Source organism: Poecilia mexicana, unplaced genomic scaffold (genome assembly GCF_051168715.1).
Source record: "Poecilia mexicana isolate PSO_F unplaced genomic scaffold, ASM5116871v1 scaffold_2, whole genome shotgun sequence".
NCBI lineage: Eukaryota > Metazoa > Chordata > Actinopteri > Cyprinodontiformes > Poeciliidae > Poecilia > Poecilia mexicana.
The window spans coordinates 1,315,515-1,342,915 of NW_028263371.1; the positions used below are offsets into that span (position 1 = coordinate 1,315,515).

Genomic DNA, 27,401 nt, shown 5'->3' on the forward strand with positions numbered 1-27,401 from the left:
AGGATTTACAGTGCTCCAGCTGCTCCCCAGTGAGCGCCCTGCTACACCATCACACTTTATTTGTAGGACTTTAATGCAAAGTAGCTGATTGTGCCATCTTTCTGCCATCTGTGATTCAGAACAGAAGATGGAAAGTAGGCCAGTAGAAAACCCCATCTGGAACTGTTTTGCTAAGTTCCCCTCAAAACAAGGTGTTAAAAACAAGTTGTGTTTCTGGCGCTGTGCAGCTACAGCGCTGATTATCCCAGACTTGTTCCGTTCTGATTCACAAGGTTCCAGTTTTATTTGAATTATTTAATAGTACTTCCATTAGAGTGCTTCAGATATGCTGTAAATTTGTCTTGCATGTTAAAGGGAAAAACCTTTAACACGCAAAGTCCTCCATAAACTTGCCCCCAAATATCTCTAGAGCTTAAAGTAACATACACTTTCCTATGTATTGGGGAAGTATATATAACAAGATATTCTGTGGCCTCTGCCACACTTCTATCCACTCCTCACAGGCCCCACCTCCTCCATGAAGTTGTTGACTGGAGGGGCATTTGAAGAACAGGGGGTGGGGGAAAGGGTGCCCTGGGCAGTTGCTCATGGCCCCCTTATCAGAAACCACAACTGCTTTTGTTCCTCCACTCTGGAATGCACTCCCTGTGGCTCTTTGTAGTTTCCTCACTAACCATATTCAAGACTCGTCTTAAAACCTATCCAACATGATTCCTAGATCCCAGCTGCCTCTGCACTTCCACCACATTCCATGTGTATTGTTTAAACCAGGAGTTTATTAATTTTTTAAATCTTAAATGTGTATTTTAATAATGATGTTTTTATGCATAGCTGGTGATACAACAATTATGTATTAGAGTCAGAATTTTAGTAAACCACACGAGTCCGTGGATCCAGTGGTTCTTTCTTCATACACTTTTGGTGCCTTACGACCAACTGGGAACCTGTTGTCATTAGTCAACCTACTTGACTATTGTTTGTGACCATGTACAGTCAACTTAAACTTGAACCTGTCAATGAAAACGTCCAGCAGTCCTTGATGTTTCTTTTGTTGATCTTATGGTCAACACAAAACTTAATATTCCAGTACCAACAAACTGATTGCCCGAGAGCTGTTAGGTGAAAACCTGACATACTGGGGTAATACCTTCCCAATATTTTGAGTACAGTCTGCACAATAAGTAGACACGGCCTGGCTGGATTGGACAGAGGAAACAGAAACTGTGAGGATCTGAGGTTTATGTGAATCATGACAGAAACAGGCAAGTTTCAAGAAAAATGCCAAAATATCTTCATGAATCCTGGATACTACTGACACTGAATACTACATCAGGGCAAACTTAATAACTACTTGTTCACTTCCTACAAAATGCAATACAACTGGACAGAAATATGCACAAAACAATGCAGTTTATCTCAAGCATTGTCAAAAGAGTTCCAAGTATGTCAATCAGATTCTCAGTAGAAACCTGTTCCTCTGTTGGTATTTCCCTTGTTTCTTCATTTTCACTGAATAAAGGATGTCTGAGAATGTTTTACCTACGGGTAGGAAATGGATAGACGCCAGCCTATAACAGTGTGTGGATGTGAAGACTACAACATGGGACATGGTTGCATAGAGTTATGTGTCTTTTTTGATTTCACCCTTCATTTATTTTAGGAGTTTTAAACCAATGCAGGCAGGCTAAAGCACCGGTAGCCTGCCTGCATTGGTTTTGTCATCTTTGTGTGTCAAGGACCAAGTTAGTGTTTATTGGCAGGATTTAATACAGCGTTTTAGTATCTAAACACTATAATAACCTGTTAATTTTAATAGTGACTGCATAACATGATGTATTGAGAATATGTTATTAAGTACAGATTCACAGACTTGTTGGTAAATAGTTCATTACTGTAGCAAATCAATTAATTGCACAATGAAGTAAAATAAATTCAATAATTTTCATTTGCTTGATTTATTGTTTTTCTCTTTAAATCAAAAACTAAATGACAAAAGTCTTCAGTCTGGTTTTTTGGTCTCAACTATCCCTTTTTTTTGAAAGATAATTTTGTTTACAGAGACTTCATGCCTTATTTTATTTGTTGTTTCTGTTGTTTATTTATTTTGTATATTCCAAATGTATTCCAGTTCCAGTGTTTAAATGTTAATTAGAATTTAAAGTTTATTGATCTTTAAGAATGCGTTCTTGCATTTTTATGCCATTATTACTAATGTATTACTTGAAAATGTTCTCAAAACAACAATATTATCATTTATCGCAATAAGTTCTGGAACAACTTATCATCCAGTGAAATGTCATATTGTGACAGGCCTCGGCATGTTTATGTTTCTTCACTGGCAGCCAGCAATCCACACCACAGTGTTTCACTGGTCTTATAGATTTTGGTCTTTAAGTATTCTGGTATCTTCTTATTGCTCAGCTCTCTGTTGACTTGTCACAATTTAAAGTACGCCAGATTGTCTTGCAGGCAATTTCCTGCATACATTCCATGGGAACAGGCATGACACTAATGGTAGTTAGGAACAGATTACAATAAGTAACTTTAAATCAGATATTAAAGGACAATCCATTAGAAACGTCCCTTTGCACATTATGCCTTAATGGTTGGTACGAAATGACTGAAATATAAAATAATAATGAAAATAATACATAAAATAATGAAGAACTAAAATGACCAGCACCAATTTAATTAAATTCATTTTAGTGCGTTTGTATATAATTTATATAATTCACATCATAAGGCGTTTATTAAAAAATCCTTTCAGTTCAATCATAAATACATTCCAATGAACCTTACTTATCAACCAGTACATCAAGTTTGGTTTATTTGAATTTCAGTGATTCTTGAGAATAGGGACAAAACAGGTCCTATGGATAAAGCATGAAATTTGAATAAAATATACACAAAATATATTTTTTTCAAATATCTAACTAAACTAACCTGGGTCATGTGAGCACAACAATGTATATTTTTCTTTTTTTTGCTGAATATTTTTTTATTTTAAACATTGTAGTCGGTGGATGATGCCTGTAAAAGCCCTTGTCCAGGAGCAGAACTCAACACATTCTTATAGTTTAAAACAATTAAAGAAATACTAAAATTATATATTATGACAATTAAGTATAAGTAGTCATATAAATAATTATAAAAGTATCGATAAATTGAATTAAAAATAATTTTTAGATATTTTCCAACTCCGTTGAAATTTGTCCTTAGTTTTTGTCAACACCGTCAGAAATGAAAAGAATGTAAAAAAAATCAGGCATTATTGGGGGGCACCAGAACTTCTGAGGACCCCATGACGTTGTCTTTTCTCTTCCTTTGCTAGGAGGGCTAGTTAGCTCCGGTTAGCTTAAGTTATTCTTTAGTTTTTTCTTCTGTTTTATTCCTAAGTTGTTTGTCACAACCATGATGTGTCAACTCCATAACTGACAATTTACAAAACTTTGATGAAATTTTGCGAAATAAAAGCTTAATTTTGGTATAATGTAAAGATTTCATGGACCTGACGAGCTACAATATGGCCTCCTTCAGAATAACATCATATAAATTGAGGTAGTTTGGCATTTCGTCAACTCCGTCAGATGTCAACTCCATCAGATGGAATTTTTCTTGTTTTTGTTTTAAATAATATTTATTTTATTTCTTGAGAAGCATTTGTCTGTAAATTGAGTAAAAATATCACTAATGGGGTATTTTAAAAATCATTTTAGATTTATTTTTGTCAGATGGTGATGACAAAGTTTTGGGTCAGGTCGATTAAAAATGTAATTTTTTTAAAAAAATTTGCAACTGGGAGCCTGTACCTTAGCATCTTCATATTTTCTAAACATTATTTGTCATATTTGCATACATAAGGTTGAGAAATAATAAAAAAAAAATGGGAAAATTAAAACCCATTTTGTCCCTATTCTCAAGAATCACTGATTTGTAAAAGTAAGGAAACTTAGCAGGCTGCATCGAGCCACTGACTTCACTTCACTTCATAAAACCTAATAAGTTTTGGACACTATGTGGGTTTTGCAATATCAGACAAAGTTTATCTAGCAGTAACGACGTAATGACTGTGAGAGGAGTTGACCGCTGATCGGCAGTTGCTCAAAGTCGTCACGGCAACAACCTGTCTGAAAGTCTTGGCGCACTCTAAATTATAAATCACAGACATACATTTACAAAAATATAATTTCTTTTCTATTTTTACCTTAAGAACTTTTTAATACGAAATACAACCCCTGGCAAAAAGTATGGAATCACCAGTGTTGGATGAGCAGTCATTCAGACATTTCATGCTGTAAAACAAACTCGGATCAAAAACATGACACAATATTAAGGTCATTCCAAAGTGCAACTTGTTGGCTTTCAGGAACACTCAAAGAAATGAAGAGAAAACATTGTGGAAGTCAGTGAATGATACTTTTATTGACCAAACACAGGGAAATAAATATGGAATCACTCAATTCTGAGGAAAAAAGTATGGAATCATGAAAAACACATAAACAAAAGACCATTCAAAATACATCACTAGTATTTAGTTGCACCATCTTTGGCTTTTATAACAGCTTTTAGTCTCTGAGGCATGGACTTGATGAGGGACAAACAGTATTTGGTGCCTACTCTCTTTGATAGCAGTTGCCAGATCAGCTTTGCAGGTTGGAGCCTTCTTGTGGAACATTTTTTTCAATCTCCACCACAGGTTTTCTATTGGGTTGAGATCTGGACTATTTGCAGGCCATGACATCGACTGAATGTGTCTTTCTTCAAGGAATGCCTTCACTGTTTTTGCCCTATGGCACGATGCATTGTCATCTTGGAAAATTATTTCATCATCACCAAACATCTGTTCAATTGAAGGGATGAGAAAACTGTCCAAAATGTCAATGTAAACTTGTGCATTGATAGAAGAATTAACCACAGTCATCTCCCCAGTGCCTTTGCCTGACATGCAGCCCCATATCATCAAGGACTGTGGAAATTTGGTTGTTTTCTTCAGGCAGGCCTCTTCATAAATCTCACTGGAACGGCACCAAACAAAAGTTCCAGCATCATCACCTTGTCCAATGCAGATTCTTGACTCATCACTGAAGACAACTTTCATCCAGTCATCCACAGTCCATGATTGCCTCTCCTTAGCCCATCGGAATCTTGTTCTTTTATGGTTAGGTGTCAATGCTGGTTTTCATTTAGCTTTCCTGTATTGAAATCCCACCTCCTTTAGGCGATTTCTTACGGTTCGGTCACATACATTGACTCCAGCTTCCTCCCATTTATGCTTCATCTGTTTAGTTGTACTTTTTTGGTTTTCAAGACAAATGACCTTTAGTTGTTTGTCTTGACGCTTTAATGTCTTTCTTGGTCTACCAGTACGCTTGGCTTTAACAACCATTCCATGCTGTTTGTGTTTGGACCATATCTTGGATACAGCTGACTGTGAACAGCCCACATCTTTAGCAACCATGCGTGAAGGGTTACCTTCTTCAAGAAGTTTCACAATCCTCTCTTTTGTTTCAAGGGACATTTCTCTTGTTGGAGTCATGGTTCTCGCCACTCCACTTCGTCCAGCAGCCCTCCAAGGTGTCATGACTGCAGGTGTTTTGAACTGCACACTAACGGGCACATCTAATCTGGGGCAGGTGTCCATTTAGGGAAAGGAAATAGACTGGGTGTGTCCTTTTTTCTACCTCCAATTTGAGTGATTCCATACTTTTTTCCTCAGAATTGAGTGATTCCATATTTATTTCCCTGTGTTTGGTCAATAAAAGTATCATTCATTGACTTCCACAATGTTTTCTCTTCATTTCTTTGAGTGTTCCTGAAAGCCAACAAGTTGCACTTTGGAATGACCTTAATATTGTATCATGTTTTTGATCCGAGTTTGTTTTACAGCATGAAATGTCTGAATGACTGCTCATCCAAGACTGGTGATTCCATACTTTTTGCCAGGGGTTGTACAACTGCAATCAGTTGAAATGGTTGCAGAATGACCTACGCATAAAGAAACCGCAATCATTGAAATAACGTCAAGCAATTTGTCTCTTTCCCCCCAATGAGGGAAACATTTACCTTGTAAAATGTGACTTTTTAAGTGTTTTCTACCCCCCACCGCGCTCCCATAAGAAAACCTTAGATTTCTGTCCCCCATGCTTTCCATCATGTATTCCACAGGTGATACGACGCTTGCTGAGTAGCTCTCTGAAAGGCAGCGAAGGGCCGTGTGTGGCGGGGGGCCGATGGGCTGACCCAGATACAGGGAGGCTGACTTGAAGTTCAGCGAGGACAAACAGGTTTTGCTTTAAACGCATCGCAAACACAACAACTGTTTTTCTGCCTCCTAAAAAACTCAGTCGCTTAAAAAATTCCAAATCTAAATTGCGATTTAACGTTTAAGGAAAAAAAGAATCCCCCAGAGTAAAATTTAATGTTGCAGCTTCATATCTAAAATTTCTTGTTTAAGGTATTAATTTGTAGCCCGCTAAAGTTAAGCTAACAAATGAATATGATCCACAGACAAAATGGACTTATCGCTTCATTTCTCCATAAAGTGATGACAAATAAGACAGCATAAGTCACGTCTATGCAAGAGTAGGTAGATGCAACTCTGTATACAGAGAGCTACTGAACAGAACAAAATCATTTCTGTCTGCTGATGGTCACATGAAGAATACTGAAAACATTTGATTCTTTGCTAAATTTGCCAGCAAGTTAGAAGGTCGATAACATGGAGCCTCCAGGCTTTAAACAACAAAACAACACCTTCTTATGAGTGAAATGATAGACTGAAGTCTGATGTTCTCACAGAGGATTTGGGCTTATGGGACATGACATCTCCTGCCAGGATCACTCAAAATGTGGCTGCTTCCGAAAGAAAACAATGATAAAATTGTGACGAGTAGGAAAAATAACCTCGTTTATAAATAGTCACAGATACATATCAGCATACAAAGACTTTCGTTCACCAACTTTAGCCTCAATGCCCTCGAGTGCAGGAAGAAGTGCTCCATAATAATCAAACTTCACGGCTCCTGAAAACAAACCGTGTATGCAAAACAGTGGCCAGAGAAAACAACAGACATAACATCGGACAATTAAAATGGAGCGGAGATATTGTTCAAATGGTAGTTTTTCATTTGAAAGTGTTAAAGTAATTATATTTTAGGTAAAAGAATAGGCCACAGAAATTAAAAATGTCTCAGGGAGAAGCTGCTGATTTTCAATGACCCTTTTACCCAAAAGAAAATGACTATATTTAACACTTTTATCGTGTGAGAACGTTCCTAAAATTACCTACTTAAATAGACAATGTCATAATTTAGGTTAGATGTGCATCTTTTATTTCCTGCGATTAAAATTGATTGCCTGTCATTCTATTTAAGTGGGCTGGAATGTATTTTCTTTAAGATGACCTGGAAATGAACTAGTGAATGAGAGACTCTTCAACTTAATGTCCTGAGGTGGAACATTGAAATGCTCATAACTGAATGGGAGGAGATGTAGAAGTTCTGTGGTCACATGGTGGCGGGTCACTTACTACGACTCACTGGACAAAATCGATCATTTGAAACAAAGCCATCAGTTGCTGTTCATGTCAAGTTTAAACTTTTACACCAGGCTAGCTTTTGTGCTTTGCTTTCAAATTTTGAAGCACCTTTAATAAACCATTCCCCCTCCTTTGTGCTTTATGTTGGCTCCCTATCCATTCTGCAATTCACACTTAGGCTGATATCAAATCACTTTCAATATTTATCAAATGAACTAAATGAACAAATGATAAAATGATACATAACCCACTGAGTGAAGAACATATATAACCCCCACTTCACACTGGCAAAGGGGCTCCTGTAGGCATTTAATACCCAGTCACACACACACACACACACACACACACGCACACACACACACACACACACACACACACACACACACACACACACACACACACACACACACACAAAAAGCAACCAATTACGTGGTGGCTGGATTCCCATTTGCAATTACAAAGCAGCTTGATCCTGTCAGAAGATTGGATTGATCCCATTTATGCCATTTAGGTCCCTTGAAAGTACGTATTTAATGAGGAGTTACTGCTGCTCATTATGAAATGAGCACACACAACACGCTTCAAGGTTACTGAGGTTATCATTGTTAAAGTACAACTAAGAACTCAGCTTCAAAATTTCAAAAATATTTAAGGTGGTGGAAGACTTGAAAATTGGAAAGGGTCTAACTCTGTGATGATCACTTTGGTTCCTGCACTCTGGTTGAGAAATGTACCTCAGTTTACTGCAGACATCAAAACAAACCGTGCCAAGGTGTGCAAGTTTGCAAGAGTAAATAGGTAAAAAGTATAAATATTTATGCCTGAATTTGAAGGTGTCCCTTTTCATTATTAATATTCTCCACCATGGTTGTGGAAAGCATTTTATACACATAGGAACTGAGCTTATCATGCTTCACAGCTGATGCAAGGTGTGTGTACGTGAATGTGTACATGCAGTTTGCTCTACTTTTTGAATACAGCTGCAGCATGACTTCAGGGTTCAGCTTATTTCATGTGACACATTTGTGGCCTGGTTTTAGGAAATCTGTAAATCATTTTATTTTTATTTGCTTATTTTTTATATAAATAATGAAGAACTACCTGTCCTGGCAGCTTGTAGTTTTGCTCTGATAACATAATTCATCGAGATTAGAGAGGAAATATCTACTTTCTGAAGTTGCGACCTCTCAGCTCCACGGTTGTCCCAAAGCACCAGAGCTCTACCACAAATTCTCAAATAAACTCTTTACAAGATAAAAATCAAAGCTAATTAACAAACAAACAGAAGTCATTTGAGCAAATTGGTTGTTTCAACTAGAAAGAAGCACAGTGTTCAACGGTGAACAAAGAACAAGCGCCGGTGGCGACGCTATTACCTGTCAGAATGTGAATGTGGGAACAATATGGCTGTTTACACTATTCTTATTTATTTACTTAATTTTTTATTTGTTTATTTCATTAATTTACGGTTTAAGATGAACGTGTCACATGTTAACATACACAAACGTTTTGAATGAAGAATGAAGAAGTAGTTTGTAGAAAATAAAAACTTGCACAGTCTACCGCTTTTCTCAAAAGTCAGTTCAATTACACCTTCATCATTATATGAACCTTCCATATAATTACATTAACACCATTAAACCTTTTATTTTAGAACACCCATGTTCCCTCCACAGGTGATCTTTGAAGCCAAAGTCCTTACTCTGATTTTCAGTCAATCACACATCATGTCTACAAGTACCTGTTAAATGAATTTGTAATCCAGGAAACAGTACACACTTCTATGTGAACCAGTAGTTTGTTAGTCCGTCAGATACTGCAGATGTCATTTAGTGTACATGTAGTGCTTTTAGTGTATTGATAAAACTGTCTCTATTGTAAAATGTCAGTGTTATTGTAGAACGCAGTTATACCATCACACTGATTGGGGGCAGTAGTGCCACACAGAATCATCAAACGAGAATTCTTTTACTGCAGAGCAAGAGAAGTGGAGAAAAACAGACATGAGCAGGTAGCGAGGTCGATGTATGTCAACGCCAGGCCTGTAAGCCCCCCCTCCCCGTTTTTGGGAGGTGAAATGAATCAACATGTTTGCTCCAACACCATGTTGTTCTGGGTCGGTGTAACATACTCACTATTTATTTTAACAGATCGGGCTACAAACACACAAAGTGCTTTGAAATTATCCAGCCACTTCGAAAAACAGACAGGCAGATTCCGATCGTTTATATACTTCTAACATTTATAGGTTTTAAAGATTTGATGTCACAAAACAGACAGCACCCTATTTTTCCTTTTTCAAAAATTCAACTCCTCCAAACAACCGTAACCACACCAGTAGATGAGAACGTCGTTCATTCTTTTCTTTTTCGTCTTTTTGAACAACCTCAGCAGTGAAACTAGTCCAAGTTCTTTTGTATTAAACTGCCTGTCAATTTGGTGGTACTTAGACACGGTAGTATTTACTGAGGTGGTTCATGTTCCAAAAATGTTGATATCTAAAATTAAAGCCTGGAAGATTTTGTTATCTTGCTGCTGAAGAGGATAAAATGCAGAAAGCAAGACGGGAAACAGCTTCTGCTGAGGGAATTAATAAGTTATGTAACTGTCCTAGCCTAACAATCATCTGTATGTTGTTGGAGGTTTTCGCTGTTCCAGTGGGAAACTGAGGTCAGAATGGCGTTTCAACAGCTACTGAACTTTATGTTTATGAAGATTCTGCAGTATTTATTTCTACTGTACAGTTGACCCCAATTGACCTGTAGAATCAGATCATAAACTCTTAAAAGCATAAAAAAAATTTCTAAAATCATAATTTCTGTACTCTCTAATGCATTTTTTGTGCACTTTATATGAATGATGACTTTGAACATATGGAAGACATTTCTTTTCATAAAAGCTTATCACACTTTTTTTTCCAAATAATCTGAGTTTATGACATGGACAGTTTTTTTTTACTTCATATTTACTGGCTGAGTTTCCTTCTTTAAAACCTTATTTTGTGTCAGTGTCCCACTAATCCAACATCAACGTTTCTTTCTTCTTGTTTTGACTGTGGGTGTTTTCTCAATATATGACTCCACTGGCTAAAGGATTAAACTCTTTTGAACAGCGTCTAAATAATTGCAGTTCTGGTAAAGTTTTGAACTCTGAAAGGAAACATACACAAGCACACATGCACACCCCCCCCCACACACACACACACATAATAAGCATAATTTTAAACACTTGGGTGGCCATTGCATTTTAGAAAAGCTGGTTAGTGAAACTAAAAAGTATCTCATTCTTTTAAAACATAGAAAATTTAGTAGAAATGACCTGATCAGGATTTTCTTTTTGTTTTTTCCTCCCGTACTGAAAGGAATCATTCAGGAAAAGTCCAAGTCCCAATATATCAAAAACCATAAGAATTTTTTTTGTCTTTTTTTTTTTTAGGTGTCAGATATATAAAGAGACACAAAGAAACAAATGCCAGTGACACAGCTGGGGCTTTAAAAGCTGATTCCTGTTCATCTGTCTGCTCAACTGCAAGGCCAGTGTCACACAATTTTCATCATCTGCACCAGTCCACGAGGGCGTGTCGCGTCCCCTGCAGTCCATGTGCAGCTGGCAGGCTGGTGATTGGGCAGCCAGCTTGTATGTGCTGAGCGCATGAGCACATTGATAAAAATCACATTCAGAAGTGACGCTGAATATTCAAGTGACAAAAAAGAGCACCATAATGAGCAGAGCAGAGAGAACAAAGGTTGTGCCTGTTTTTATCAGACTGTTTAAGGACGTTTACTGACAGGTGGAAATGTATTACTTGGTCACTGTGAAGAATCAGCAAACAGCTTTAAGGTTCTGTTGGGATGTCACTTCATTTTTTTGCTTTTTGAAAGAATATTTTATTATCGTTTTATAAATTTGTTACTTATTTGTTATTATGTTTATATATTTATATATTACTTATTTTACTTATTTTAACATATAAAGCTACAAATCAAAATACTAATCACAAATATATGTCAGAAATTACAGCAAGCATCTACAATCCACAAGAAAAAGAAAAAAAAAAGAAATGTTTTAAATGTTACAAATTGTCAAAAAAATAAAGGTTTTCTATGGAGAAAACAATACTAGACAAACTACAGCACAGGTAAAATGAAACTCATCGTGATCAGACTTGCAGAACCAGCGATTGTCTCCTTCTTTCTCCATGGCTCCACTGGTGTCAAGACAAACCAAAAGAAAACTGTGACAACAAATATCAAAAATCCTCTTGACCTGGTGAACAGTTAAAATGGTTTGTAAAGTCAGTTTGAAGTCGTCTCTCTGGAATCGATGTACCTCCAACCAAGTTGAAAAGCAAACTGAGAATTCTTATATTTCCAATGACAATAACAATATATTTGAACATTTATGACATCATCAATGAGAACATAGAGGCTCTCATTGACATGATGATGCCAAGCAACCTGTCAGGTTCTTGTTTGTTTTAGTTGCTATGGAAACACAAGGAGTTATGTATGGGGTAAGATTACTGCCAATTAAAAATGCATTTGTAGATATCTAAATACGTAAGTCAATGAATGTGCATAAAGTAAGTTTTTTATTTGTCCTGTTTTTCAACTCATACATACATGCAAAAATCTGAAATTTCACTTAGGAGAATACTCGTAAACTAATAAATTAATAAAAGAGATTCAGTATTTTTCCAGAAGTTAGACACACATCCGTCACATTTAATAATTGGCTCTAAACCAAAGCTTGATCTATTTTGTACTGTGGGTGAGGAGGATCCACACACTCACACACTTTACATTGTTTCATTTATGTTGTAAAATTGTAATTTCATTCTTTTAAAAGTGTTCTACAAATGTTTAAAAAAAGAGTAAAATAAAAATATTTCAAATATGAAATAATTATTGTGAGGAGTATAAAATCCTAGAAAGCATTATATATGAAAGTTTTACTTTAAAGTTTAACTTAAACTTTGAATCTCTACATCTAAACTCAGACAACTTTACATCTTTCCAGGTGGGAAGGCTGTGACACAATATTTCCAATATATTCAATCAACTCATATTTTTTACTTGTTTTACAACAGTTCATCAAAAAGAAGAACCTCTACTTGGAAAAGGGATAGAACTAAAAATTTAAAGCAATTTAGTTGTATGAACTATTCAAACAGCTGCTCTTTTACTATATAAAACATCCCTAAATTATTTCATATCCATGTAATCCAACAAGAAAAGAAATGGCCTTTGATCTTGGAGATCCCTTGTATGCTTTTGATTATTTTGACATTTTTCACAACAGTTTTACAGAGTAAATTCTTGTAACTAAAACAACCTTAATAAGACTCAGTTTAGACACTCAGCATCATTATCTCCAGAGACTTCTCCCTTCTGGTCAAAAGTCCCAGGTTGCTTATTTTGTAAGCACACACATATATGCACGAGGCCGCAGGTTAATTCATTAGTCATTAATCCTTCCCTTGACCCTTACCTGCACAGGAGGGAGTAACTGGTGAACTGGCCCACTTTATAAATATGTCCTTAGTTTTACACTCAAATTGATTTAGACAGTGGCCGTTGCACACTTGGTAAAATACACACATAAGCCATGACATACCCGCCTGAGTGGAGACGGTAGTAACTTAGCACCTTCACATGATGATTCAGGTAAAATTGTCGCGTTCGACTGGCAGGTATGAATGACATATTGTCTGACCAAGTTGCACTTTATTTCTTTCCAAGTACAGCGTTAAATGACACCATCTGCTGCTGCCGCGCTGTAGATCTACTTTACAAAGGAGGAGCAGAGCAGGTTCTCAAAGAGGCACACAGCAGTGCCATGCTTTTTCAGAGCAAAGTCACAAAGTCAACTTTTACGTTCCAAAAACGATATTCATCTAATCAAGGGTCCAGGGGAGTTGATTATAAGCATTTGTACCTTCTCACTATTCTCTAAATATAAATGTCAGTAATTTTCTAAAACATAGAACTGTTCCTCACTCACTGTGACTGAGGAGATAGTTGATCTATTATTTTCAAAATCAGCAACCAGCTAGGGAGTCCAGAGCATGACCAAAGCTAATGAGCCATCCAGCAGACAAAAGACAGACCAGGATGATGGAGTAAGCTACGGCTTTTGAACTGTACAGGAGTGATTTGGTGATAGTGACAGTACCTGTGAGAGCAACATTTGACCTTAATGACAACAGTCAAGTGTCACTGCCAAGTGACATGCAGTCAGGAGAGGCAAGTCAAGCAGTGCCTCACCTATCATCTTGACAAATGAAATAGGTACTAACAAGGAGAAAATTGAGTTTTTCAATTGACTGCTCTTTAACTGTGTTTTCTGCATGATTCAAACATTTTCATGATCAAAATAGCTAAATGTACGCATTGTCTGTTCAAGTTCATGGAAGAATGGCGAAGTGAGAGTAATGAGCTGTATCACATTTGTTTTGTTCATGTTCAAGATGAGATTGTTTCCACACCACGCCACAAAGTGGTCCACCAACTCTCTGTACGCAGCTTCTTGATCATCTCTGCAGAGTAATCTGAGTATTTCTGTAGAGGACAGAAGTCTGACTTATGCTGGAAGTCTAAAGTGTACAGAATGATAAGGAATGGCGAGAGTACGCCTGTGGTGCTCCTGTGTTGCTGACCACCTGGTTAGACATAAATTACAGTCTGTTTGTGGCCATCGTTATCTCCAGAGACTTCTCCCTCTCATGATTGTTGAGGCCTCCACTAAGCTGGTATACTAAGGCAGTGGTTCCCAAACTTTTTAAAATACCCTATTAGTGATATTTTTACTCATTTTACAGACAAATGCTTCTCAAGAAACAAAATAAATATTATTTAAAACAAAAAACTACAAAAAGTCCATCTGATGGAGTTGACAGTGCATGACGGAGTTGATAAAGAACTGAAGGTGCTGACAAACTAGTGAGTAAAAAAAAAATACTTGATACATGTGAACTAATGCAACTTATGTAAAATACATTAAAATGAATTAATTGCACATTTAAGTGAGACTTGGCCACAATTTCACTGAAAGAGTCACAAAAACTCTGACAGAGTTGACAAAATACCAAACTATCTCAATTTATACGATGTTATTCCGAAGGAGGCCATATTGTAGCTCAATCAGTAGCAACTTAGGAACAGAGGAATAACAGAGTTGACCATTCTAAGGTAAAAACCCAGCGCATACAGCGTTCATGTTTTTTTCTTTTTCATCCAGACGGCTTCCCGCGCCCCCCTGTAATGGGGGAACCTCTGTACAATTTGGGAACCTCTGTACTAAGGAATGGCAGCATAGCCAAAATGCCACTGCACCAGTGCTCCAGTCAGGATGTAGAGTGCTGATTTGGAACATAGAACTACCAACTATCTTCATCCATCCATCCATTTTCTATACACCCTTGTCCCTTAGTGGGGTTGGCAGGGTGTTGGTGCCTCTCTCCAGCTAACGTTCCAGGTGAGAGGAGGGGTCACCCTGGACAGGTCACCAGTCTGTCACAGGGGCAACACAGAGACAAAAGATTCCGACTTGGATCTTTTGCATGTAAAAAAAAAAAAAAGCAATTAATTGCATTAATGACCGCCCCAAGTTAGTTGACTATAGCCTAGCTTAAGATAAAATGCTACATGGAGACGTGTTGGAATGTTCTGCTAAGTGAATGCGCTTCTGTTCATAGGAAAACCAGGATTATCTCTTTATCATGAGTCAGATGAGATAAATTACTGGCTCCAGAAAAGAAAATAAAACTCTCAAGAAAAGCATGTGTTCTTAGATGCATGCTATACTGAGTCAAAGTACTTTCCAACACTGAAAGAAGCACAATTATCAAAAACTTTTCTAAATTAATTCAGCTCAAGTAGAGTGAGTTGGAGAAACCATTCCACCAGAAATTCCAAGCATTTGGGTTTTTTTTGCATCTCCAGTGAAAAATTTCCCAAAAGTAGTGAAAGTCACATGAAGATGAAGTAGTCTGATATAGCAGTAGTGTGGCTGCTGCTGAATATTTGAACAGCCTGTCATTTTGTCACAATCTGTGTGTGTTGGGGGGGGGCATGTGTGTGGAGGGGGGTTTGTGTGTGTGTGTGTGTGTGTTCTGTGTTGTTGGATTTAAACAGGTCCTCATGCAACAGCTGATAGGGTCAAACTGAATAATTCTCTGACTCCAGACATTTTGTGGCCAGCTTTAAACGGAACGAGAGTCTTAAGTCACACCTTTAATGACGTTAGCATTATAAAACACTACTATTAGCTTCAGTAGTGCTACAACCAGAGATAATGATTCTGTATACAAGGTCATATTGGAGAGCAACAAGTTACTCTTCACAAGTGGCCAAATGTCGTCTTTTTAAGAACTACAACAATTATCGTGATCTTATCTACCGCATTAGAATAATTCAGTGAGATTGCTGAACCTTCTCTCAACCTGACTATCTCCAACAATCTGAAAAACAACCACAGAAAAGCAAAAATCTAATCTCATCTAGTGTTTTACTGACTTATTGCAAAGTAAAGCTGTCAGAACAGCAGCTCTTTTAATCACACATAGATCTGAAAATAAGTTGCTACAGTGTAATATTTCTCACAAAATGGTGCATTATTTCTCCATCATGCTGCATGCCACGTGGATGTGTCCTGCAAATATTAGAGAAAATGAGGCTCTCGCTGCTCAGAACAGCATGGACAGGAACATGAACCGCCTAATTCTCTATTGCTTTTGGACAACTCCCAAAGAACGCTGGAGCAAACCCAAATGCTGTGTGGTTATGTCTGAGAGTGTGACAAAACACACTCATTCAGATAATAATCACAGGGAGCATGTTAATGGGTTATTAAAAAAAATGCATACTGCGCTGAGGAAGCCGAGCTCTTGCTCATTAGAGAGATGCAGTGGACTCTGCTAATTACCTCACAAACTTGACAGACACACGGAAACAGAAAAAAAGGGAAAATAATCCGCCTCTTTGGGATTATCCTACACCTTCGCCACGGTAACTGCACTGTCAAAACACGACTGTTCCCAAACTATTGCTCTCCTAAAGCCCTCCAGAAAAACAAACCGTAGGTCCAATCTGCAGCCGTACACAACCTTCAGAAGAAGAAATAATCTACATAGTGGACAACATGGTTTTAATGCATAAAAATAAAGAAATATGTTGCTTTAATTTTCATATATGAATTGATAAACATTGAAGATTTAAAACCAGTTAAAAATGCTGTACATTTTTACATAGCTAAATTTATTTTGACATTTTAAAAAAAAATACAGAAATGGGAGTTTTACATATTTTTTTTTCTTCCAGTATATTCAAGTCTAAGTAAAGTTTTAAATTTGGTATTTAAAGCTAAAATATACTTGAAAAGTATCCACTAAAACAATATTTATTATTATTATTTTAGATGTTTCAAGGCCTTCCTCTATTTATAATTTGTTATTTTTCAGGTAATTTCAGTTGTCAGGGACAGATAACTTTTCTGTAAACCACCGTATTCCCCCGTAAAATGTCAGAGGTGTCTGGTTAACAGCCAAAGGTTGTTGTGAACAGAGTCATCAACAGATCAAAGATCACAAAAGCAGCATATCTACAACACAATGGCTGAAAGAGAAGAGAATCACAGGTGTAGTCAAAGTCCGCAGTCTGCTTAAAATGCTTAAGACACCTAAAGGAGATCTGTCCAGTTCTGCAGTTCTGAATCCAGCCAGAATGGAGTAAACAAATGAAATTATACAGAATCTACTTCAAGTTATTACTACTGAAAGGAAATTCAAAAGCATTTGAATCATGAGGTGTACTTAGTTTTATTGTTGTACTTTGGTTTCATCTTTACCACGTGGTAAAATTATTTTTGTTTTAACTCAAATTTACAAAATATAAAGCTAATCCCACCGTCTGTTATTTAATAAAGACCAGGCAATTTCTTCACCAAACATAAAACCCCAGACCATGTTCTTTCATTTTCCACAAATGTTGAAGTAATAAAACCTTTAATACTTCAACAGGTTTACATTTCCAACGAGTCTTGACAGAGCTCACCCTTTCCTTAAATAGTACCATTTCTGATCCAAATTTAGTCAACAGTACCAACCTAAAAACCGCTTTCCAATTTTAGAAGCGCCTTAGTATGAACTTCATCCATAATTTGTACGGACAGCGTGGCCCCGTCTAACCCCTGGAACGTAAGGCTGCCCCTCCCCCCATGTCTTTACTGTGCACTTTGTGAAATAGTTATTTTTTAATGGTGCACTCATCTGGAGTGCGTGTATGCGAGTTAGTGTAGTATGATAAACTGCAGTGCTGAACCAAGAGAGAGTGGCCTGATAAGGCTGTGTGAGGCCGTGTTCACAAGGCTGCATCAAATGGTATTCATCTGTCTGCCATAATAATCATCATTACATCCTGTTACAGTGAATCACTGCGCCGCCTCATGCAGACTGCTGAGGCTTTCTGATTGAGCTGTTTGCCTTTCAGTCCACTGACTCAACTCTGGACTTTTTTTTTAAACCCTATCAATGACAAAAAACAAAACAAAAACTGAAATAGTGATTCCCCGTTTTGGTTTATTTTGTCAGGTTAAACAAAGTATTTGATTCTATTTTTTTTAACCGTACCTCTTCTCTCTCTTTTTTTTTTTTTTACATTTCATCATTGCTGTTGTATTTTAACAGTCATGAGGTCTGACACATTCACAGCTGGAAGCTGCTGAGTCCAACCTTTGTCTCTTTACTGTAGACCAGCAGTGGTGGACCAAGCTCTTCCTCCAAGGTCACCTTGGAAGCAGAAGGACGCGTTTCTTTTTGTAGTTTTTCATTCTCCAAAAAACTGGGTTCCTCCCTTTTCACTTGCCATCATCTCTGTCCTCCAAATCCCTGCATGTGTAATAATCAAATGGTTAAAACTGCACTGCAGGCACTTTACAGTATGTATGTGTTATGCACAATTCCCCTTGAATAAGCAAAAGGCTTTACTTGATCTCACTGCCCTAATGGTCCACACGGACGTCATCTCAAGCTTCCTCCAGGCACAAAGAAGTTTTCACTTAATAATATAATGAATGATTAAAAATAGCACTGGGAAACGTGAGGGGGCGGGTCACAAATGGAGTTTGTTTGAGACGGGACTTGAATTGCGAATGAAAACAACATGATCTCATGTACAGAGCATCTCAATAAATAGTATTAAAATTGAGTGTCAGGTCAGTTCAGTTTATGTGTTTGTATTTTCACAAAAACATGTGTTTACACAAACATCAATTTAATCTGAACAGATAGATTCAGTCATTTACATATGTTCCAATTTATTCCAGTTATTAAACATGGCAGTCGAGATCTGTTTTTTCTTTTGATTTCAAATTCAAAAATACAAATATTGAAATTGCATGTTGCTGTTAGGCCTGTCACAGTAAGCAATAAATCAACTAATCATGTGATAAATGAAAAGAAGCTCAATAACTTCCTCAATCATTCGCATGATTTATAGTTTTTCTCTTTTCTCTCTTTCTACCAAAAACTGGATGATAAAAGTTTTCAGTCTGGTGCTTTGGTCTCAGCTAACCCTTTTTTGAAGGACAATTTTGTTTACAGAGATTTGATAATTAATTTTATTTGCTATTTCTGTTGTCTTGCTTATTTATTTTGAATATTTAAAATGTCTTCCAGTTCTGGTTAAATGCTTGCTAGAAATGAAAGTTTATTGATCTTTGGTGAGAGTGTAGTGGTTTTATTATGACATTACCATTATGTTACCTGAAAAATGGTTTCCAAGCAACAATACTATTGTGTATCACAATAACTTCTATCACAATTTATCATCCAGCAAAATGTGTTATTGTATCAGGCCTAATATTAAATAAGAGCAAATTATATATATACATGAATACAAATATAGATAATATTTAAATTATAGGAATATCAACTTAGACTGTACAATTCAGTTTGTATAAATTACTGGAGTTTCTCTGTCAGGTTTAGGTCAGACAGTCACGTACACTGACATTACAGCAGGTATTATTTCATTTTGCAAGACTGAAAAGGTGACAAGTCCTGCTGGGAATCAGAACCACCATCTGCATCCGTCTTGTCAGCAGAAGAACGGATGAACCTGTCACTAAATGTGAAAACTTTAAACTGGACCTGAAACCTCTTGGATTCTGTTCATCTCCGCTCTGGGACCTTGAGGTTCAAATCAAATGTTAAATTTTGTTGAATTTTATCTGATCAACTGTCAACTCCTTATTCTGCTTCCCCAAGGTAAGACACTGCTGAATGTGGTTCAGGAGTGGATGAACAACAGGTGGATACACACATGTTCTGGAAACGTGTGTATCCAATGGCTTTTAATCTAACCCATTTGTTGCTGTTATTCCCTCTTCTACCACACTTTTTCCTTCCACAGGACATTAAAATTAAAATGTTCGATACAGCACTCTAAACATCCAACTTAGTTAGCAGAAACCTTTATGGTGGGTGGATTACTCCATGATTATGGTTTAACTCGAATATCGTAGAAACACAACATTCATGTGTTTTTTTTTGAGAGACTGAACTTTGGGGTTTCATTAACTGTAGGCCATAATTCAGTTCAATTCAATTCAGTTTATTTCTTTGGGCCAACGCACTACGTGTTAGGATCTGTGTTTTCTGTGTAGTTATTTTTTAGGTTTTTCTGTGTTAGTCCAGTTTCCCCTGTGAATCTGTCTTCCCTGTTTGCTCCCAGCTGTATCCAGTTCCCTGATTACCTTCCCTGTGTATTTAACCCCACCTGTTGTCTTTGTCTGGGTCGGATCCTCGTCGTGTGCTATGTCGTCAGTCTGTTCCCTGTGCCGTCTCTGTTTGGACTTATCATTAAAATTCATTATTTTCATCATCATCCTGGGCCTGCCTGCGTCTCATCTCACCTCACCAAAAACCTGAACCATGACAGTAGGATCCGACCAAACAGAAGGTGAGAGACGTATCATGCGGACTAGACGATGGAGTGCTTGGCGTTGTTTTGGAGCGGTCTCCTTGGAGGAGTTTTGTGGCGGAGCTCTGCTGTGGGGATCGCGGCTGGCGATCCCCCCGCCCGGAGTGGGAACCAGCCGTCACCGCAGCCCTGAGCCGCCGGAGGTCCCGGCCCCTGGGCAAAGCCGTCACCGCAGCCCTGAGCCGCCGGAGGTCCCGGCCCCTGGGCAAAGCCGTCACCGCAGCCCTGAGCCGCCAGAGGTCCCGGCCCCTGGGCAAAGCCGTCACCGCAGCCCTGAGCCGCCGGAGGTCCCGGCCCCTGGGCAAAGCCGTCACCCCAGCCCTGAGCCGCCGGAGGTCCCGGCCCCTGGGTCACGCCGTCAACGCCGCCCTGAGCCGCCGGAAATCCCGGCCCCTGGTGCTGCCTCCGGTACCCGCACCTCGGCAGCGTCTGTTCCGGCAGCCTGCACAGCGTCAGTCCCCGCTGCCTCCGGTCCCCGCACCGAGGCGGCGTTTGCTCCAACCCCCAGAGTTTCCCGAGTTCACTGCATGTGAGCAGCCCCCAGAGTTTCCCGAGTTCGCTGCATGTGAGCAGCCCCCAGAGTTTCCCGAGTTCGTTGAGCCCGCTCCAGAGTTTCCTGTGGCTCCGCCCCCTCAGTTTGCAGACGAGCCCGAGCTCCCAGAGTCCGCTGCCGGCGCGCAGCCGCCGCTCCAGAGCTCCCAGAGTCCGCTCCCGGAGGCGCGCAGCCGCCCGCTCCAGAGCTCCCAGAGTCCGCTCCCAGAGGCGCGCAGCCGCCCGCTCCAGAGCTCCCAGAGTCCGCTCCCAGAGGCGCGCAGCCGCCAGCTCCAGAGCTCCCAGAGTGCGCTCCCAGAGGCGCGCAGCCGCCCGCTCCAGAGCTCCCAGAGTCCGCTCCCAGAGGCGCGCAGCCGCCCGCTCCAGAGCTCCCAGAGGCGCGCAGCCGCCCGCTCCAGAGCTCCCAGAGTCCGCTCCCAGAGGCGCGCAGCCGCCCGCTCCAGAGCTCCCAGAGGCGCGCAGCCGCCCGCTCCAGAGCTCCCAGAGGCGCGCAGCCGCCCGCTCCAGAGCTCCCAGAGGCGCGCAGCCGCCAGCTCCAGAGCTCCCAGAGTGCGCTCCCAGAGGCGCGCAGCCGCCCGCTCCAGAGCTCCCAGAGTCCGCTCCCAGAGGCGCGCAGCCGCCCGCTCCAGAGCTCCCAGAGTCCGCTCCCAGAGGCGCGCAGCCGCCCGCTCCAGAGCTCCCAGAGGCGCGCAGCCGCCCGCTCCAGAGCTCCCAGAGGCGCGCAGCCGCCCGCTCCAGAGCTCCCAGAGGCGCGCAGCCGCCCGCTCCAGAGCTCCCAGAGGCGCGCAGCCGCCCGCTCCAGAGCTCCCAGAGTCCGCTGCCGGCGCGCAGCCGCCCGCTCCAGAGCTCCCCCCTGAGTCTCTGCCCTCCTGAGTCTCCTCCCTGCTCCCCCCGAGTTTCCCGAGTCTGCTCCCCCCGAGTTTCCCGAGTCTGCTCCCCCCGAGTTTCCCGAGTCTGCTCCCCCCGAGTTTCCCGAGTCTGCTCCCCCCGAGACTCCAGCCGGCCTTCCTGCCGGCCCGCCAGACCTGCCTCCTCGTCTGTGTTTCCTGTGCCGGCGACGCCCGCCGGACCCGCCTCCGGGACTCCGTTTCCTGCGCCGGCGACGCCGGATCTCTTTCGAGGGGTCTGTTTCCTGGGTCTCCGCCCACCCTGAGGTTGTTTTTTGTTCTGGACTCTGGCCCTCCTTCCGTCGCCCCTCCGCCCACCCTGATGGGTTGTTTTTTGTTTTCTGTTGGGCATCTGGTAGCTGCCCTTGAGGGGGGGGGGGGGGTACTGTTAGGATCTGTGTTTTCTGTGTAGTTATTTTTTAGGTTTTTCTGTGTTAGTCCAGTTTCCCCTGTGAATCTGTCTTCCCTGTTTGCTCCCAGCTGTATCCAGTTCCCTGATTACCTTCCCTGTGTATTTAACCCCACCTGTTGTCTTTGTCTGGGTCGGATCCTCGTCGTGTGCTATGTCGTCAGTCTGTTCCCTGTGCCATCTCTGTTTGGACTTATCATTAAAATTCATTATTTTCATCATCATCCTGGGCCTGCCTGCGTCTCATCTCATCTCACCTCACCAAAAACCTGAACCATGACACTACGACTGTTGTCTCTAGGCGCTTTACAAAAAAATAATTTCAATTCAATTCCATACATTCCAACTGATTCTAGTTATCAAAGAGTGCATTACGGACAACCAATTATTTATAGTAGTGTGAAAAGTTTCTGTCTGAGGAAATCTAGCAGATTGTAATAAACATTGAAATTAACTATTTGAAATGAAGCCCTGTAAGATGAGTTTCATTATTTTAATTGTCTTTCAGAAATACATTGACAAAAATTAATCAAAACAATACATTTATTGAAATGCACCTGTAGCACTAACACTCTTTTTTTTTTTTTTTTATTCTGCCCTCAAGACAAATCACTCTTTGATCTGTGAGCATGTGAAACGAGAAACAGGGGGTCTCCACAATGCTAAACACCTGCTCTTGTTAGATTTGACCACATCAAGTGGGGGTCACTGTTTCACACTAATAAAGAACCTTGATTCTCTCTGCCCACCAGGCCATTCTTTAATCTGGAATCCACAGGGTTTGTTGCAAAAAATGTCTTCTTGCCTGACTTGCTTGATGCAAAACGCTATTGGCAGAATTCCTCCACAGGTATGTAGCCTGACAACCTAAAATCCTCAGAGAACAGTGGGGGTGTTGAATCAAAGTGATACAAACAGACAGGGTGTCGTGGAATATGAAGCCTGGAAGGTCAGATTTAAGTGAGAAGAGAAAAAAAACAAAATCAAGCATTGATTGTACCAGGATGGGTAAAGCTTGGGAGGAAGTGGAATTAAAAGTGTGGGGAACTAATAAGTAAGACTTGATTAATACTGTATATGTGTAAAAAAAAAAAAAAAAGTGTTTGACATTGCATTTTTTAATTAACACAAAAAAAAATAGCCAATGAAAACGATAGGCAACGTTGACATAATCCAGGAAATGACAAGCTGAAAGTCTAAACTTCTCAGGGGAAGTAGGGAGAAATGTTGATCTTTTGAAATCACCATTTAAAGGTCTAATCAGGTACTGACATCTTTTGGAATTGAGATTTTGTTTGTATAAAATGTATTTTGAGACGCAACTTTTCTTTAAGATCCTGCTGCATTGTTACTGTAATAGTGCAGTTGTTGAACGGAAAATATACATCTGTGTGTGCAGTTTGCCTTAAAATAAATGGTTGCTATGGAGACTTGGTGACCCAGACTCAGTGGAGACTATGGAGGATTTATTTTGCCACTCAATTTTATCGGAATAGTAATTAAAAACAATAAAGTGGTATTGTGCAGCCAGGCATATTATTGATCCCTGATGATTTAAACACTTTAAATATTGCTCTGACTGTAAATATTAGCAATTTAAGGTAAGCAACTACTTCTTTGAAGCCATTCCCGGGCTTAGGGAGGTCAACATGCATGAATGCCATGTTCTTTTGTCATTCCCATTTGAATGGTAGCCAGATATTATATGTCAACTTACAAATTTTGAATTTGGAATGGACTTTCAGTGCCCCAAGTGACCACTCCTGCTGGAAAGACCAAAACAATAAATTCACTAATATTCTAACAAGCTAGAATATTAGTGAAAAGTCCATTTATTTCAGAAACTTTATCACTAATGAATTAATTCCACAGAAGTTTGAAAGCCTTGATTTCAATTTATTATGATTTTCCATTTACAGTTAATGAAAACATGGCCTTACAATATTGCGCCAGACCAATAAAAAAACGGAAATGTGGGCATACTGAAAAAATATGTTTAATATTTGCTGAAAGGTTCTGTTCAAAAGGCTCTTTTGAATAGAACCTTCCAAAACGAGACTCATCGGCATATAAATCCTAATTTATTGAACATAAAAAATGCAGAAAACACAGATAAGATCACTGTAATGAGGAAAAAAATCAGAAAACTAGAGTAATCGTAATTGACATTAAACAACATCCATAATTTTTTTTAATAACTTCTTCTACACTCAAATCACATGGATAGACCCTTTGATTAGAGGAGCAATTTTTCAAAGAACCTTCAGGCATGGCAAGTGGAAAAACTAAAGAAACTGGCTGACTTAGACACAAGCTTCCACCCTGACCCAATACAAGCGTTGGTTATATCTGTTGTTTTGTAATGATCACGTAACCTACCATCATGTGCAAAGAAGACCAGCGATGAAAAGGATGACACAACAGAGATTAGGAGCTGTAAAACATGAAAAGGGCTTATTGGGGTCATTCTTTGTTGTTTTGTAAGAGTCTTATAACAATCTGAGCAAACACAATCACAATTATTTTACTCTGCGTGATTCCTCGGGATATTACGTGTAGCTGTCATAGTAGCTCAGTATTGGCCAGACGGACCAATACTGTGCCCCTAAATTTTCTACTAATAGCCATTATGGTTCGTATTGATGCACCACTAACAATCCAGTAAATAAGAGGCAAGGATAGGTTTCATTTGTTTTAATTATGCAAAATAAAAAGATAAATATTAATGCTTTGATTCCATCCCAACTCTGTGATGTAATGTAATACAGCACATTATACTATTATGAAGAAAGGCAATGATACTTTCTAGTGAGTGAATGACATAGGCATATCATGAAAAAGAAAAAAAAAACTTTTCAGAAGTACATCAATCAAACTTCCAGTACAGAGTATGAAAAATCTGCCAGTAATCAACGTGCCTATCAGCTTTTCTGTAACTCAGGGGTAAATTGAAAAACGGATTTTCTAGATTATGTTGGGATCAGTGTTTTGTTTTGTTTTTTTTTGTAATCTTGGGGTTGGGTTTTGTGTTGTTGCCTGCTGTTTCCTCACCATCCACCAGAGGTCCTCGATGGGCTGAGCCCCTGGAACATGCGGTGGCAGACCCTGTTGACGCACCTGTGGCTAATTTGAAGAGGGCTGAAGTGGAGTATTTATGCTGCGGCTGGCAAACACTCCGGTGCCTGAGTGTTAACCTAGAATGGTAAACTTTCCCTGAGCTAGGCCCTCTGAGTTATTCACCTGAGTGATCTCCCGATGTGTTTCCCTCTCGTCAGGTTTTCTGCCGTCTCCCAGCGTGTAGCCTGTGGATACAAGTCTCCGAGTGATCTCCGCTCCGGTCAGCCTCCCGAGGAACCGTTACCCCCTCTGACGCCTCAGGTAGTACCTGTTGGAAGCCAGTACCCTCGACCCTGGATGAATCGAGCTCTCCGTTTGCCAGCCGTCCGCTACAGCCGCTCTTACCTGTCCGTCCTCCAACGTGCACCGCTCGCCGGATTAGCGAGCTCTGGACCTCAGTCTTCCGTCGCAACCTCAGGCAACAATCAGGCAACAATCAAACCCATTTCACCCCTTATCCAAGTAAGATTCACCGACTATCTCTGCATGATCCTTCTGCCACCGACTGCTATTCACATCTGTCCTCTCATTTAACAGTTGATGACCTTGCAGTTCCAACCCCGTATCCAGATCTCCCCACCACTTCTCTTTATTTAATAAACTTTATTATTGTGATTCGCTCTACTGGTTGTGTTCTTGCATGTGGGTGCGTTCACTAGGACCCATTATGACAGAACACTCAGGCCGACAGATTACCCCAGCAGACGCAATCAGGAGGGCGTTGTCCGAGCAACATGCCCTCATTCAGTCTCACGACGCTGCCCTTCGAGAATTGGGAACCCGACAGGCTGAGACTAACCGCCAACTTTCTGAAATTTCAAACTTTTTGCAGAACCCTGTTTCACAGGAACCGAGTCCTCCACCTCTGCCAGCCGCTCCCATTCCGCCAGCCCGGCCCACATTTTCCGAGATACATCCACCTACACCAGAGAAATTTTCAGGTGAGGTTCACAAGTGTCGTGGTTTCCTGCTCCAATGCTCAATAATTTTCAACCATTCCCCGCAAAGTTTTCCGCATGATAATGCTAAGATAGCCTATGTCCTCTCACTGCTTTCCGGTAGAGCCCTGGAGTGGGCCGAGGCAAGGTTTCCTTCCCCCACTGATTTTGGCTGTTCCTTTCCTGAGTTTCTGACTGAATTAAAACAGGTTTTTTGTCAATCAATTGACAAGACGTCAGTTTCGCGTGAGTTATGGAACCTAAAGCAAGGGTCAAGAAGTGTCTCTGAGTTTGCTATTGACTTTAGGATTAAAGCGGCAGCAACAAACTGGAATGCAGCTGCCTTAAAGAGTGCATATTTTCATGCTTTGAGTGAGCAAGTCAAGGATGAATTATCAACTCTAGATGAGCCAGAGTCATTGGAGGAGTTTATTAACCTCACAATAAAATTGGACAACAGAATTCGAGCCAGAACCCGAGAAAGACTTCGAAGGAACTACTCAGTGAAGACCTTTACCTCTGCGACACCTTCCGCCCCACAAGTTGAGCCTGGACCCTCAGCCCCAGCAGATCCGGAGCCTATGCAGGTGGGACACACACGATTGACACCCGAAGAAAGGCGTAAAAGAATGACCTCACGTCTCTGTTTGTATTGTGGCGATCCCACCCATTTCATTGCAAAATGCCCCCTCCGGTTAAACCCGCAGGTCCGACAGTAAGGGTGAGGAGTCTGCCGGACCAACATCAAGAAAAGAAATCTCGCCTACTCATTCCAGCTACATTGTTTTATAATAACCAATCTCTCCCTTTGTCTGTGTTCATAGACTCAGGATGTGAGCAGAATCTTATCGATTCTGACCTTGTTAAGCAGATGGGGATTGAAGTTGACCCACTGGCCGTTCCCCTCAGGGTTTCAGCTCTCAACGGAGAGGCTCTGCCCAGAATCACTCACAGAACCAAACCAGTCCGTTTAATCATCTC

The 27,401-nt window shown here is 40.2% G+C and overlaps 1 protein-coding gene and 1 long non-coding RNA gene across 2 annotated transcripts in view; one reads left to right on the top strand and one right to left on the bottom strand.

The window, feature by feature from the left end:
• mtnr1aa (melatonin receptor 1A a) overlaps positions 1–27,401 on the bottom strand; it is a 58,980-nt gene that overhangs the window by 13,487 nt on the left and 18,092 nt on the right. The window lies entirely within an intron of this gene.
• On the top strand, positions 25,067–26,097 carry LOC148160326 (uncharacterized). Its single transcript, XR_015764258.1, has 3 exons — positions 25,067–25,567; positions 25,641–25,944; positions 26,020–26,097. It is a non-coding gene; the product is annotated as an uncharacterized LOC148160326 (long non-coding RNA).